Below are 15,536 nucleotides of genomic sequence, written 5' to 3'. Positions count from 1 at the left end.
TGGGAGAATTTTTTTCTCTTATGGGGTCACCCACTTATGGTGGGTAACAATGACCTCGATCTCTTCCCCCCAGAAGTAGAAATGCAAAAATGCATGTCTGTGAGAGTTTAATAATTAGTCTCTTTTTTTGGTATTGTAAATCCTTGATTGGGTTCATCAATTCTAGTGACTCAATTGACATATGCATTTATGCTTGTTCATGTGTGGTTGTAGTGTAATGGAAATTCTTCTCTCTCCGTTTTTGTTAATAGTCATCCAAGTTCATTTATTTTTATGTTATTTTATTAGTCATCCATCTTTTGTTTTTTTAATCATTTTGATTAGTTATCTACTTTCTATTATATTTGTTTATTTTCTGATTCATCTATTCTACTTGCTTGTGAATTCCTATGAGTTAGTCGATAATGTTTCCTCTTCACATTTTTATGATTATGGAATTACTAGTTGCCTTTAATAAAAGTCTTTAGAAGAGTAGATTGGATTAAATTTATATTTAATAATATGTTACCTTCTCTAGTTGTAGCCATCATGACCTCGTTTTACTTTGTAACTCATCCCCTTGTCTAACTGGAGGTGGTTACTAGGTTACTCTGCTCGTTGCATGGTTACTAGAATGGGGTAATTGTGTTGTTTACCATTTTTTTTTGGCAACATTAGGGATGCATCCTTTCACCGCATGCCTTGTTATACTATCCTATGAGGCCTTGTTCAATCATTGTGGGTATCGTATTGCCTTCCGTTTCAGTAGTGGGCAATCCATGTTTGTATTATTAACTACAACAGGAAAGGTTTTCTCAGAGTTGCATTACTAATCCTGATTTAGGGCAGCAATTAAGGATCTTCTATTGACATACCTCTAGTTTTGGGGAGGAATGGAGATTTCCTCCAGCACAATTGTTCCTTAAGGCTCCTCTTCCGTGAAGAGAAAGCAAAATGATGCCTCCAACACTTAGAAGTTCCAAGCATAAAACCAAGAGTTTCAAGTACAAATCCAAAGATAAAGAATGATAAAATTTACACTTAAAAGTTCTAAAGATAAAACCATAACAACCACACATCCATTACCTTCAATTTTTCATCTTGCACCTCTTGATCCTTCTCACCTCCTCTCTGAGGCCCATAAACTCGATTCAGAGTCCAAGTTCCAAGTCCTAAGAATGATTTAGGTAGGTATAGCTTTTGCCCACGTGCTAATCTTTATGTTTTGGCCATGTTTTACATTTTGATTTTCTTTCTTTTGTTTCATTGTGGCCATGATATGCTTTTTCTTTTCTTTTAGTTGCATCAACCTTTCAGGGAAAAGTTTCTGGGCCCTACTCAAAGTATGTGGACATATGAGTGCCAAATCCCCAAGAATCGATGACAAGTTATACCTGAAGAATGGAGGTGAGATATGGGGCTTGTAATGTGGGATGAAAAGTGTTAAGTATGGTATACGAAGAATGGAACACGCGATCTCAATCATGGCTTCCCAAGTGGTGCCACTCCTGTAACCTCAAGGGCCTTACGGGAGGCCTCACTTGACTAGGGTCAATGATTAAACCCCCTAGTAAGGTGAGAGAAAAAAAATACAGTCAAGGTTTTTCAATCTTCCAGATCACCCCATCATTCATATTAAATGCCCAAAAAAAACAAGTGTAACCACCTGATTGCAAAATGATCAAAGTACTTTTTGAAAAGAAACCCACCTTCCTTTAAGTTTCAATGTTAGATGGTGATATCCACATGGATGATGCAAATGGCGGAGGCACATGGCATATCATTCTCTACTGGTGATTGTCTGGGGGCTGCTGGCTATCTAGATGTTTGACTAGATGTCAAATGTAGGAGAAAAATTTCTTTCTATGGCGTTACCCATTTTGGTGTGTAATCGACCCAGAGGAAACTCAACCTTTCAGGGAAAAGTTTCTGGAGCCCTACTCAAAGTATGTGGAGATATGAGTGCCAAATCCCCAAGAATTGATGACAAGTTGTACCCGAAGAATGGAGGTGAGATATGGGGCTTGTAATTTGGGATGAAAAGTGTTAAGTATGGTATATGGAGAATGGAACACGCGATCTCAATCATGGCTTCCCAAGTGGTGCCACTCCTGTAACCCCAAGGGCCTTACGGGAGGTCCCACTGACTAGGGTCAATGATTAAACCCCCTAGTAAGGTGAGAAAAAAAATACAGTCAAGGTTTGTCAATCTTCTAGATCACCCCATCATTCATATTAAATGCCCAAAAAAAACAAGTGTAACCACCTGATTGCAAAATGATCAAAGTACTTTTTGAAAAGAAACCCACCTTCCTCTAAGTTTCAATGTTAGATGGTGAGAGCCACATGGAAGATGCAAATGGCGGAGGCACATGGCATATCATTCTCTACTGGTGATTGTCTGGGGGCTGCTGGCTATCTAGATGTTTGACTAGATGTCAAATGTAGGAGAAAATTTTCTTTCTATGGAGTTACCCATTTTGGTGTGTAATCGACCCAGAGGATACTCAACTCAAAAATTATTTCTTTCTAAGGTTTTGGATTTGTTTTGAGGCTCTCCTTCACATTTTCTTACCTTGCTAAAGGCCTTAGATCCTTTCCAACTTTCTAAAATTCTGTCCCTAGTGTTGAAGATGGACTTGAGGAATACATTTTTCCCCTCCTTTAAATAGTCCACTAGTTCTTCCTCCGTTGCATGCTCCCATTTTTTGGTAATATTATAGAGTACGTTAATATTTTTCATGAGATTTTTGGTGTCTTTTAAAGATTTCTCGTAAGATTTTATGTTTTTGATTTTGTTGAATTTAGTGGATGGGGATATTAATGTAGACCCAAATATTACTTTGAGGTGGCAACATTTGTGGATCAGTAGTTTCTATATGATCTTTGTGTGATCAAAGAAATCTCTAAAATATCTTTGTGAGAGAGATCATAGTAAAACATAGAGGCAGAAAAAGAGAGTAGTTATTTTGGTGCACATTCTATTTCTAGGTTAGTTGTGGAAGCCTTCTTATTTCAAATACAATGGCTCTCCTCCCCCTTATCTAGCTAGGTTTATGATTTTTGATGTTGCATATGATGTATTTATTTTTGCATAAGATTATTTACTAAGATTTTTGTTTTTTGTTTAAGATTTCTTGTAGGATAATTTGGTCTTTGTTTCATATTTGTTGTAAGATAATCGTTTATTTAATATTTCTCTTAAGATTTCTAGTCTCTTTTTATACTTTATTTTTTTCTATGTAGGGTAACTTTTGTTGGGCCATGGATGCTTTTTGAGGTTGCAGAGTAGTTTGTGTCTACCATTTATGTATGATTGTTTCCTTTGGTTAATTTGTTTTTGCTATTGTTATTGTTGTTTTGTTTTTTAATTGCTATTGATGATATTTTTTTGCATTTGTGAGCATGACCATGCTAATTTGCTTAAATGTATATGCAATATAGTGTAGGTAATTGAAGGTGGAGAACTATTGATAAAACTCTTGAAATATCGTGTGAGAGATGTGGGCTAATGTGAGTTCCTTTTGTTTTTCAATTGCTATTGATGATATTTTTTTGCATTTGTGAGCATGACCATGCTAATTTGCTTAAATTTATATGCAATATAGTGTAGGTAATTGAAGGTGGAGAACTATTGATAAAACTCCTGAAATATCGTGTGAGAGATGTGGGCTAATGTGAGTTCCTTTTTGGTGTAAAACTCGTATGCTTTTCTATGAAATTGTCTTCATTTCAAATAGAAGGTTCTTATCTCTTAACTAGCTAGGGTTTGCGATTTTCATATTTGAATAAAATGTACTTGATTATACATAATATTTTTGGTCTTTGTTTAGGATCATTTGTTGTATGTTTTAGTATATATTCAATATTTCTCATGAGACTTTTAAAATATTTATCATAAGGTTTTTAATCTTTATTGAATGTTTTATAGTTTGATTGGGTTTAGTGGGTGGGACATTAATGCAAGTCCAAATGGTCCATGATTCCATAGGTGTAGTGGGTAAAGGTGAATGTTGTGGCATATGTATGGTCCCTTATGTGTTTTTATTTAAATGTGAGCTGTCTTACATTATTAGCCATTTGTTTAATTATTGAATGCAATGCAATGTAGGTAAAAGAATGCGGGGGATAGTTGATGAAACTATTTAAATATTTTCATGAGAGAGACATTATAGTAGAGTGCAGAGGCAAAGGTGGAGGTTAGTTTTCTTTTGGTGCAAAATTCATGCATGATATGTTATGTAATCTTTATTGTTGCAAATATTATAGTTTTCTTCCTCATTTAGGATTTATGATTTTTGGTGTTTACATAAGATGTACTTTCTAGTGCATAAGATTACAAATAAGATTTTCAGTTTGCATTTCAGATTCTCATAGATATTTTGATATTTGTTTCATATTTCATATTTCATCTGTATTTAACAATTTTCAAAATATTTTCTAGCCACTGTTTAATACTTATTTATTTTTTGGTGTGCAGGGTCCCTTTGGTTGGCCATGGATGCTTTTTGCAATTGTAGTGCAGAGTCTATCTCTTATTTGAGTTTTTATGTTTACTTTGTTATTTTTGTTGTATTTTTCTATTGTTGGTCATTTTTGTTTCTATTGTTGTTTTTTTAATGTTGTGGCTCTTATATCTTTGTATTTGTGAGCATGGCCATGCTAACTTATGGTTTGGTATTTTTTTTCTTGTTTGTTTTTTGAGTTTATTTTCTTTTGTTCATATTTTTTCTGGATTCAATGCGTGGGGAAATTAAGGAAGACCTCAACAACCCATTGTGTGGGTTTAGGGTTGATGCAGAGTTTGTAAGCGCATTGGGAAAATACAAATGAGGTATGTATGGTGGAATTTATTTGTTTATGGAGAAATGTGAAGGGAAATGCGAAAGAGGTATGTTGGGGGGAACTTACTTGTTTGTTACTAAATTATATGGTTTCATGTCCATTTTGAACTCATTTGTTGATTCATCTTTATATGATGTATGTTCATTGACATTTTGTGCAATATAGATCCAGAAAGGTGAAGGATCAATGGTGAAACTATCGAATATATTCGTGTGATGTGAGACACCATAGCAAAGGTATAATTGAATGTATATTATATAATTTGAGATTTATTTATATAATGAGTGTTATGCAAATGTAGGTAAAGGAAGGTGGAGGAACATTGATAAAGCTACATAATTATTTTTGTTTGACATCCTTGCAGATGTGTAGGAGGTCACAAGTGTAGTGGACAAAGGCGAATGAGTTATGTATGGGGAAATTTAGTTGTTTATAGGCAAAGGCGAATGAGGTATGTATGTGGAAATTTACTTGTTTATGGACAAAGGTGAAAGATGTATGTATGAGGGAACTTACTCGTTTGTTACTAAATTATATGGTTTTGATGTCTATTTTAATATAACGCATTTGTGGATTCATATTATATCATGTGCATTTGTTGAAATTTAGATGCAATATAGATCAAGAAAGGTGAAGGACCACTGGTAAAACCACTGAATATCTTTCTTTGATGTGAGACACCATAGCAAAGGTATAATTGTTAGGTGGATAAATCCCTCTTGTTGACAAGAGCGATCTCCCTAGATCCTAAAGGAAACTAGAAACAAACAGACAATTGAATAACTCTTTCCCTAAGCTTATTCCATTCAAATTGTAAATACAAGAGTAGGAGAATAAGCCTCTTACCTATTTGTGAAATGCTTGATGAAGATCCATGCTCTATTCAAATTGTAAATACAGGAGTAGGAGAATAAGCCTCTTACCTATTTGCGAAATGCTTGATGAAGATCCTTGCTCTGTCTCGATGAAGCTTCCCAATGCTCAAAAAGACCTACAATCACAGACATAAGAGAGATCAAAGGCATATGCAATCATAACAATTCAAACAAGCTTAATCTAATGATCAAGGAGATTAGAAATTGAGATTATCTTAATGAATATCAAAAGAAGCATAAATCATTCATCATTTCAATAAGACAATACAATGGAAAAAATGATTCATTTGTATTAATTCAAGGATAAAGAAGAGCCTTACAACCTCTGCCTTGATGTCATGAGGTTCCTCCCAAATGCCTCTAAACCTCTCCTTAGCTGATAAGCCTTCCAATCTAAATCCAACAGCATAAGTGTATCTTTTCTGAACCTCCCAATCCCTCTATCCTCTAGTCAATTTATAGGCCAAGAGGAAGAAGTTTCAGATCCAAAAGAGAAGGATGAGATCCTCTAATTGGGGGATTAGGGTTCCTTGATGAAAGGGAATTAGCTCCATGATCTGAGGGGTATGGCTCGAATAGATATGACCTAGAAGCTTTCAGTTGGGATATATTCGACCAACAATGCTTCTGGAATTCACTTTTTATTTTTACTTTTCTTTGAGTTATTGTGCGGTCTATAGTGGAAGACAAAGCACAGGATAGAAGCTGCAAATGCACAAAAACTAACTAGGAAAAAGCGCGCAGGTCATACTTAACAAGTCATAAATCCATTTTACCCAAAATTCACATCTTCATTCACATCTTCTTCAAGGGGTTTTGATTGTTTGAATTCTAAGGGAGTGTATTGGAACATGTTTATGGAAGGTGAGAGATCCATTTTAACAATCAAGTGTCTTGGTGACAAAATGACGTGTAACAATAATTGAGTGCATATTATACTATTTCAGATTTATTTATATAATGAATGCATTGTAAATATAGGTAAAGGAAGTTGGAGGAGCATTGATGAAACTACACAAATATTTTTGTGCGAGAGAGTTGTAGATGTGTTGGAGAGTGTAGAGGCAGAAAGCAAGTGTAAAATTCTAGGAAGATTTCTTCCCTAGGGTTTTTCAATAAATATTCTTTTGCCCACTCAATATGGACACAAACAATCTTTTTAATAGTACAGTATGATAAGAACCACAATAATATCACTGCTCATTCAACCACATATAATGCAATAGTTATCCAATAGTAATTGTGGTTTAGCCAATAAACAAGTTCCAAATCCAACATAATGTAACCATTGAGAACTTATGTCCTATCTAACAATGACCTGTACCATGTGTACATATTGACAACTAGTAATCCCTTGCAAATTCTGGACAGAAGAATTGATGAATATCCTCAGGACGAATTTGCTACAGGAAGATTAACCAAGGATCACTGGTCAAGGATGAATTCCTTAGATGGCTGCTTTTCCGAAACTACCTCCTTGCAGTCCGACCCTTGTAATGAAATTGAATAACATTGGAAGCCTTTTCTTGCCTCACCTCTTCAACTCTAGAGCATGTGCTCAAAATTCCATTTTCCTTGAGGTGCCAAGCTTTCATTCCTAAATTGCAGAAAATGCAAAAGAGTCTTGAAGTTTCTTGGCTGAGAGCCAAGTTATTGCAGCACTTTGTATATGCATAGAAACTACTTTAATCCTGAGGCATTGCCATCTTTGATTTCAAAGCTTCATGCCATGATTCCTTGAGGTGCCAAGCTTTCATTCCTAAATTGCAGAAAATGCAAAAGAGTCTTGAAGTTTCTTGGCTGAGAGCCAAGTTCTTGCGGCACTTTGTATATGTATAGAAACTACTTTAATCCCGAGGCATTGCCATCTTTGATTTCAAAGCTTCATGCCATGATTGAACCAAAATAACCGCCTTTTCTTGGGTTTCCTTTCAACGTAATTATTTTGTTGCTTCACTTTGAACTAGCTTATTTCTTAGATAATGCTGTGTTTGAATTAATGATCTGTAGAATGACTGAATTTTGATAGCTACCATTTTTTCTTTAGATCTGCAATGCTTTTGCTCAGTAGGTCTAGCTGGCACTGTCTTTTCAAAATTGCCAGAACCCATCCTGTTTTGTAGAGTACATGACAAATTCCCAAACATTGGTTTTCTTTCAAGAAGCATGGCTGAAAGGAATGCCAACATAATGATTTCATTGTGTTCATTATATGATGGATCCCCTTCAAGGAAATCAGTTATCTGTATGAACTCTGGAAAATTATCCAACTACTTAATCACATTTCATACTAGCCCATATTTAGGAGTAGAAGCCTTAGTTGCAGAAGTTGCCATCAACGCCAAGGGATCCGTAACTTGAGCTTCCTTTAGACATTGAGTACCAAACATATATCCTGGTAAGTAGAAGTCTATAAGGTACAAAATTGTTTCTCCATCAGCAAATGATGATTGGAAATTGTCTACATGCTCCCCATACAAATTCCCTTAATCCATTTCAGCATCATCTCGATTATTGTAGTTGAATTTTTTAAAGGCCTAACTAGATTTAAATCTTCGGATCCCCTGATAGGAGCATCCTTATCTAATGTCATAAGTCTTTTACCCAAGTCTACACTTCCATCCTTTGATCCAAGCTCACCATTAATGCAAAAATTATTGACAGTCATAATCACATCAATAATGTGGAATCTTGTCAGATTACAATCAAATTTGCATACCTTCTTGTCAATTGTAATGATAGGAGCAACAACCTTACAGGAATTTTCATTGGTAGTGTTACAAGCCGGGTCAGAAATTTCTTGTGGCAGAGCAACAAATAGATTCAGATTATTTTTACTGCTAGAGCCATTTGATGTAGCGACACTCATTGCCAATGAATGATTTTTAGCCAACACTTTGCAACCAACTGGCTGATTTTTAGAAGTAGTACCAATATGAAAACCAAGAGAAGTATCAACATGCTTATTTTCCTTATAGAAAACCTTGTGCTTGTTGTCTTCTCTGATTCTTTCATCTTCATAACTATAATCCAATTTCGTAAGAGCTTTTGTCTGCTGCTCCTTTGTTCTCTCTCCTTCTTTATGAGTAGATGCCTCAACGTTACCATCTGCCTTCAGATCCCACAAAGATGTTGCTGCACAAGTTTTTCATTAACTACCAAACTAGACACCTCATGTTGAATGAAAGGAGACTCCCTTCTTTGACCAATGGTCATTTGAGGCATTACCCAAAGAGTGCCAAATGGCTTTGTTACATGTTGTGGTATACTGGCCATTACATTTTGATGTGTGCCCTTGCCACAATTTTTGGGCTACCTTCGTACTTAATGTCACAAAACTTCTGAAAGGTTAGGGATTTCTGAGTCTTCTCTTTTACATTTGGTACCCCTTCCAATAATCTGAAGTATCGTTGTTATTCTGTTGTGGAGGTCCACAATTCCTTGTTTTCTGCCTTTCTAGGAATTGGTAAACAAGGTCTGGGAGTCTGCCTTTCTAGGAATTGGTAAACAAGGTCTGGGAGTCTTCTAATTGGCTATCCTAGAGCTATTAGGTTGAATAGGAATACCTGCATTATTCCCAAACTGTGCAGGAAACTCAGTTAACAATTGTTGGTTTTGTTGCCATTGAGTAGCCATAACTTGCTTGGTCCTTTTCCAAGACTGCTTTTGCCAATCTTCCTTCCATTGAAAACTTCATGAAGGTCTTGGGTATGTGAAATGAACCTAGTTATTGACAGGTTGGCAGGGTGAACCAACTCTGATACCACTGTAAAATTCTAAGAAGATTTTTTCCCTAGGGTTTTCTCTCAGATAACTAGGGTTTCTCAATAAATATTCTTTTTCCCATCCAGTAATGACACAAACAATCTTTTTAATAGTATAATTTTGGTTAGCATCGGATGTGCTCTAGCTCCGAAATTTTGTGGAGGGGCTAGAATACATAAGATCAATAAGACCCAGAAATTGTTCGGAGAAATTCCGTCCGGATGGTGAGTTATTAAAATAATTAATATTTTTAATGGGCTCCTAAGTCTAAACTTAGGAAAATAAAAATATCAATGGGTATTAATAAAAATATGGGTGAGAAAATTTTAAGAGGCGAGGATCAAGTCTGTTTTAATCTTTAACCATTGATTAGGGACTTAATCTCGGTTGTTGATTCATTAATAGGAAAAGTATAAGAGGAGGCTTGAGGAGATACACCAAGTTGATCAAATCAGTTCGATTTTTCTGGGGCATGGTTTGTTGAGAAAATCGAACTAGTGATCTAAGTTGCAGTGAAAGGGGCAAAAGCAAAGATTTTGGTCGGGAAGGAGTTCCGAGACAAAGAGTACCAGGCAGAGAGGCAACAGTAGCATCAGAGAAGCATTGCTGAGGCCTACGCAACCCAGGAAGGGGTTCACGCATGCCAAGAGGGTCTCTTGCAGTGGCAGTGTAGGATATTCGTCTGAAGTTCGAGATTTTGCTGGAGAAGCGAGGTTCTGAGCCGGGAGCGTTGAGCATCAGTCTTCCTCCAGCAAATCGATCCAGCAGAAGCGGTGACGTAGTCTCCTAGAGGCAAGACGCTGGCCCAAGCAGGGATTGCGCTAGGATTTCGCAGTGTTTGCCGGAGTCGGGCCACTCAGTGGATCAATCGTGATTTGGAGAACGAGGTAAACCCTCATATGTATTTCTTGTTGTCGTGATTTCTCTGAAAGGTAAGCCGGTGTGAGAGGCAACCTGTTGTAGTCACATTCTGCTTGCTTAATAACATAAACCCTCTATTTGCTGCACCGGTTTTCCTGCATTGGGTTTTTCCGGGGACTTGTTGTCCAAAATAACGATGTCTCTTGTTTGTTTGTCTCATATTTGTTTCAATTTATGATCTGTATGTTTGTGTTTTTCATCACTGTTTATAAATTAAATAACTTGTTGAATGTAATAACAAGTAGGCGATGATAAACAGGTGATTGCAGTAGGATTTCTGATGTGTAGATTCAGAAATTTTCACATGGTATCAAAACATTGCAGGTCATAGGACACTAAAGACATCAGCCAGAAGATCTAGTGAATTTGCTGCAGAGAAGCAATTGTCCTGAGTGACAGTGCTGTTTCAGACGCAGAGGAGCAGTTGAAGGAGTGACGCAGAGGCTCACATAGTGTATGCGTCAACGTTTTGAACCTGTAGAGGGTGACGCAGTACTCGAGAGGAGCTCATGCAGTGACTGTGTCAGCTCTTTGGGCTAGTGCAGATCCTAAGATGCTCAAATCAGTGAGTTGCCGGGGTTGGAGGAGCAGTGCAGATTCGATCTGAGGAGCTAGTGGGATGCTGTTGCTGTCGGTACAGAACAGTGTTTGTGCAGACAAAGCCGAGGTAGAGGGAGTCACTGCCCTGACAGATTTCTAGCCAAAGAAATCTAGATCCGGGTTGCTGAGCAGCTGTAAAGGAGGATTGGAGAGGAGTGATTTGACATTTGGCAGGAAGATTTCCGTGAAGGAAATCAGCACTCAGAGGGAGTTTGGAAAGAACTTGTTCCTTAGAGAGGATTTCTAGTGCCAAAGAAATCCAGATCCGAGTCTTATTGGGGCAGTAGTAAGCGAGGGGGAAGAGAACTTGTTCCTTGTTTGAGCAGAGATGGCAGTCAATGGACTGAGGGATCAGGACAGATTGGATGGAGCATCCAACTTTGTCATTTGGAAGGCTAGGATCCAGGCAGTCTTGGACAAGAATCGCATCGAGGATTATGCCTTGAAAGTGGTGGCTGTACCAGTCAATGATGATCCTCTCAAGAAATACGAGGAGGCTCAAGCGAAGGCTAAATGCAAGATTTTAGATGGGGTCAAAGATCATGCGGTCCCACACATTGTTGAGAAGGAAACAACAAGGGAGATGTGGGAGACGTTGACCACCTTGTACCAGGGGACTTCTATTCAACGGAAGATGCTATTGGAGAATCAGCTGAGACAGTACCAGATGCAGAAGGGAGAAGAGATCAATCCCTTCCTCCTCAGGTTGCAAGGGATTCGAGACCAACTGACTTCTGTGGGGTCTACACCAAATCCTGAGTTCATGGTCAGGACTGTCCTGAATGCAGTCACTGAAGACTGGGAGACATTTCTCAAGAGTGTCTTGGGCAGAGCTTCTCTCCTCAGTTGGGAGGAGATGTGGGTAACTCTTCGACAGGAAGAGATCAAGAGGTTGACCAAGGCAGGGAGTAGCGACAAAGGAGTCAAAGCCAAGAAGGAGGAGGAGGAGGATGCAACTCTCGCATCATCAGGACAGCCAGGGCAGCAGAAGAGGAAAAAGAAAGACATAACCAAAGTCAGATGCTTCAGGTGTGGGGAACTGGGACATTTCGCCACTCAGTGCCCTCGGAAGAAGGGCAAGGAAGAGAAGTCTGACTCAAAGGTTGCTCCAGCGAAAGCTGACAAGGAGGATGATGACGAGGATTGTGCCATGAGTGCTCATGCACCTCTGGAGAAGAGGTGGGGTGACATAGAGCTGTAGTCGGGAGGACTACACAGGGGCAGGATCCTTGAGGTGCCCAAACTCTTGGATCACATACGGCTACGAGAGCCCTTAACGACAGTAGCAGAATGACGGGAGTCAGTTGGTGCGAGGGATGATGGAGCAACAGTGGCAGAGCTAGAGTGCCAGAGTCTGAAGCAATGCAATGGAGGTTGCAGCAGTGTGGGAGGCACAGAATAGATTGCAACAACGCAATAGCAGCAGAGGGTCAGAATAGATTAGCAGTAGAGGTAGCTTCAGCATCACGAGGTATCCAGATTGACCAGTATGTCAGCTTTTGGGTGGCCTTTCAGCTGCTTACTTTTCAGCAACTCAGTTGAAGTGCAACAATTAGCAGTGGTAGTGCTATGGGTAGCATGATGCAACATATTGAGAGGGAGTTGCAGTACAAATGTAGCAGTGATAGTGGCAGTGTCATGGGCAGCAGTACAGGATGCAATAGTGCAGTGGATGAAGGGCAACAGGCCAAGCATCAGTAGCAAAGAGGACTTATGTCGTGGATTAGTGTGATGCTTCTAGTTGGAAGTATTGTTAGAGCACATTCCTCGCTAAGAGGGAGTGTTGATTTTGGGTAGGATTGGATTTGCTCTAGCTCGAAATTTTGTGGATGGGCTAGAATACATAAGATCTCCAAGACCCAGAAATCGTTTGGATAAATTCTGCCCGGATTGTGAGTTATTAAAATAATGAATATTTTTAATGGGTTCCTAAGTCTAAACTTACAAATATAAAAATATTAATGGGTATTAATAAAAATATGGGTGAGAAGCTTCTAAGAGGCGAGGATCAAGGCTGTTTTATCTTCGCCGTTGATTAGGGACTTAATCTCGGCCGTTGATTCATCAACAGGAAAAGTATAAGAGGAGGCTTGAGGGTCAGTTGGAGATACACCAAGTTGATCAAATCAGTTCGTTTTTTTGGGGCATGGTTTGCTGAGAAAATCGAACTAGTGATCTAAGTTACAGTGAGAGGGGCAGAAGTAGAGATTTGGATCGGGAAGGAATTCCGAGCCAAAGAGTACCAAGAAGAGAGGCAACAATAGCATCAAAGAGGCAACACATAGGCCTACGCTGCCCAGGAAGGGGCTCACGTAGGCCAAGAGGGTCTCTTGCAGTGCCAGTGTAGGATATTTGTCAGAAGTTCGAGATTTTGCTGGAGAAGCGAGGTTCTGAGCTGGGAAAGCTGAACAACAGTCTTCCTCCAGCAAAACAATCCAGTAGAAGGGGTCACGCATTCTCCTAGAGGCAAGACATCGGCCCAAGCAGGGATTGCGCTGGGATTTTGCAGTGTTTGCCAGAGTCAGGCCACTCAGCGGATCAGTGGTGATTTGGAGAACGAGGTAAACCCTCGTATGTATTTCTTGCTGTTGTGATTTCTCTGAAAGGTTAGCCGGTGTGAGAGGCAACCCGTTGTACTCAGATTTTGCTTGCTTAATAATACAAACCCTCTATCTGCGGCATCGGTTTTCTCGCATTGGGGTTTTTCGGCGACGTGTTGTCCAAAAATAACGGTGTCCCTTGTGTTTGTCTCATATTTGTTTCAGTTTATGATCTGTATGTCAGTGTAGTTTGCAATAGTGTTTTTCATCACTGTTTATAAATTAAATAACTTGTTGAATGTAATAATAAGTAGGGGATGATAAACTAGTGACTGCAGTAGGATTTCTGATGTGTAGATTCAGAAATTTCACAGAACTAACTCTGATACCACTGTAAAATTCTAAGAAGATTTTTTCCCTAGGGTTTTCTCTCAGATAACTAGGGTTTCTCAATAAATATTCTTTTTCCCATCCAGTAATGACAAACAATCTTTTTAATAGTATAATATGATAAGAACCACAACGATATCATTGCTCATTTAACCACATATAATGCAATAGCTCATCCAACAATATTTGTAGTTCAACCAATCAATAAGAAGTTCCAAATCCAATAGAATATAACAAATGAGAAATTATGTCCTATCTAACAATGACCTGGATCGTGTGTACAAATTCACAGACAAAATAGTGTACTAGTAATCCCTTGCGAATTTTGGATAGAAGAATTGATGAATATCCTCGGGCCGAATTTTCTACGGGAAGGTTAATCGAGGGATCACTGGTCAAGGACGAATTCCTCAGACTACTAACCAATTCTGTCTAGGATTTGTTGACTCTTCCTTCTTAGTTGCCTCAAGAATCTCCTTCTAAACTTGTCTCAGAGACTGCAATTATCTCAAGAGGTTTAGTCTTGCACAGTCTCTAATCAACCCACCGAAAAAGCCTCAGGTAGATTCACTCAAAACCCTTGGACTGCTTTAGAAAATGGTATTGTTCTGTCCAAGGAGGATTTCGCACAAGATCAGTCTCAAAGAATTTGGCTTGTCTACCTCAGATGAATTTCAAGTGCTTCAGGAGTTTTGTCTTGTTGGCTTTATGAGTTCTTGGTTGCCTTAGGAAATTCTATTTTTTTGCCTTAGGTTCGTTTTGCTAGAACAAGGTGATTGTGGCCTGCTTCAGAAGAATTTTATAAGCCTTCAATCTTGGTTTTTGCCTCATATTTCCTCCACAGGAATTCACTTCCTTTAGATAGATGGTTTCCTTGCTTTGCTAGAACAAAATAGAGAAGATAAAAAGTCATCTCTGCGGTTGCAATCCTGTAGCTCAGCCCTGCGGCTACGAATTTGTGGCTCGGCCCTGTTGCTGCAAAAGCTGCGCATCGTATTTTCTATAAGAGAGATTTGCAGGTTAAATAATCAGGTAATCTTCCAATTCAAGCCAAAGATGCTCCAAACCAGAACTTCAATTTGTCCCACAATTAGTGTCACCTTCAACTGGAAATGATACTGAATTACGACAATATCAAACAGAATCAGATCCCACGATTTGTCAAATAGATAACAGAAGATAAAGAGAAAAATATTAGCTAGGGTGAAATCTTTCACCACTGAAATTAGTAGAGGAAAAGAGGTCTTAAAACCCTTAGAGCCTTAGGCTCAAGAAAACTAGAGCTATTCCAATCCAATAGATGGTGATGATTTGATCTCAAATGTTCTCTATTTATATATTTTTCCATGGGCTCCCAAATGTAAGGGGTTGTGAGTGCAACCCCCAATTTTGGGTCTTTTTGCCCCAACCAACCCAACTTTTGCACAATGCTCCCCTGAAATTTGAAAAATTAGGTTTTTACCCCTTTATCAAGACTATATCTTGTGAAAATGCTATTACTGCAGTAACTAATTTATTTTACCTACTTATTTTCCAATAAGTTATTTACGAAATCCTTTCAGTAAATATTAAATAAATTCTACTACAGGTATCACACCATAATACAGAAACAAATACATGC

The sequence above is a fragment of the Pinus tabuliformis genome, chromosome 8, assembly GCF_031772625.1.
Source record: "Pinus tabuliformis cultivar Carrire ecotype Pingquan chromosome 8, CPIR1, whole genome shotgun sequence".
Lineage (NCBI taxonomy): Eukaryota > Viridiplantae > Streptophyta > Pinopsida > Pinales > Pinaceae > Pinus > Pinus tabuliformis.
This window is presented reverse-complemented; position numbering follows the sequence as displayed.